The sequence below is a fragment of the Rousettus aegyptiacus genome, unplaced genomic scaffold (assembly GCF_014176215.1).
Source record: "Rousettus aegyptiacus isolate mRouAeg1 unplaced genomic scaffold, mRouAeg1.p scaffold_m13_p_1, whole genome shotgun sequence".
Lineage (NCBI taxonomy): Eukaryota > Metazoa > Chordata > Mammalia > Chiroptera > Pteropodidae > Rousettus > Rousettus aegyptiacus.
Window position 1 is genome coordinate 37025149 of NW_023416284.1, and position 1426 is coordinate 37026574.

The following is a 1426-nucleotide window of genomic DNA, read 5'->3' on the forward strand; positions in this document are numbered from 1 at the left end:
TGTAATTTTTTATGGTTTCTCTTTGCCTTTTATGATTGTCTTTATTGTAGCACTGATTTTTCATTTGTGGTAGTAATATAACGTGTCCTTATAAAATATGTTTATGTGAGTTTAAAAACAATAAGCCAATTGAAAAAAATATTAAGAAAACATCAGTATAAGTGGTATACAAATGTAGCAAAAGTCACAAAAGTAAGACACAAATGATTAAAGTTAGAAAAGCATCAGTATAGTTGAATGAGTGCGAATCTTGACAAGTAACCAGACCTCTGATTTTAAATCCTCCTTTCCTACTTATAACTTATATTTGTAATACAATAGTACATGTAGTATTTATAAATAATTTACTATTTTATTCTGAGTTGTTGTTTCCTTGTCTGTAAAACAGGGAGAAATATCTACTCTCTAGGATCATTTGAAAATAAAATAAGAGTCTACAGCAATGCCACCCTGAACAAGCCCGATCCTGTCTGATCTCAGAAGCTAAGCAGGGTTGAGCCTGGTTAGTACTTGGATGGGAGACCACACAGGAAGACCGAGTGCTGCAGGAGCGAAAAATAAACACAAGGTCCTTGCAATCTGTGAGATCGACCAAGGGTTGGCTTGCCTAAAAAAATAATAATAAAATAAAATTTAATTAAATTAAAAAGATAATATATGTAATATGTGGTTAGTATAATACCTGATACACAGTAGAAACTCAAGAATTAGTATTTTTCTTGTTTCTTTTATTATTGTTTTATACTTGTAACTTAAAAAAATTATAAAGCATTGGCTGAGGATAATGGAACTATGCATGCTTTCCTAGACAATTAATATATGTTTTAATGAGTTACAAAAATATTTAGTTGTCATTGAAACATGGACCTTTTGTTGACTACTAATTACAACTTCAAAGAGCATAGAAAATATTCCCCTGCAAGTGTCATTTTAGAAAAGGCTGTGTGAGGGATCCCATTTGAGTCAATGTGACCTACTTCCACTATTAATGATTTCTTCTGCAACACCTATCCAAAAGATACCTCTGGAGCACTTTCCATCTCAGCATGGCACTGTCACTCCCCCAGATCTGTAAACCAGAAAGCTGAGGGACAAGTATTTCTCTCTCTCTGTCTGTCTCTCTTTCTACCTCTCACCCTCCCTCTTTCTTCTACAATACTAGATGCAACCACTATCAAGTTCTGTCTCATTAATCTTCTAAAATCTTCTGCTCTGTCTCTATATCCTCCAAAAGCCCTACATGATTTGTTTCCTGCCTTCTCCTCAATCCTGTCATGAACCGCTTTCTCCTCTTTTTTTAACCTTCCATCCTTTACATACTTCCTGGGCAACCCTAAGTCCCTCCCATTCCTCCACCCCCAGTTCCCTTCTAGTTTCTATTTACCTTGTAAAACTCTGATCAGTGGTTCCTTCCTCTGGATAATCT

The 1426-nt window shown here is 35.1% G+C and overlaps 1 pseudogene; it reads left to right on the plus strand.

Annotated features, from left to right (window-relative positions):
• Positions 1-432: 432 nt before the first annotated feature.
• Positions 433-551, plus strand: LOC118605282 (annotated as a pseudogene).
• The last annotated feature ends 875 nt before the right edge of the window (positions 552-1426 follow it).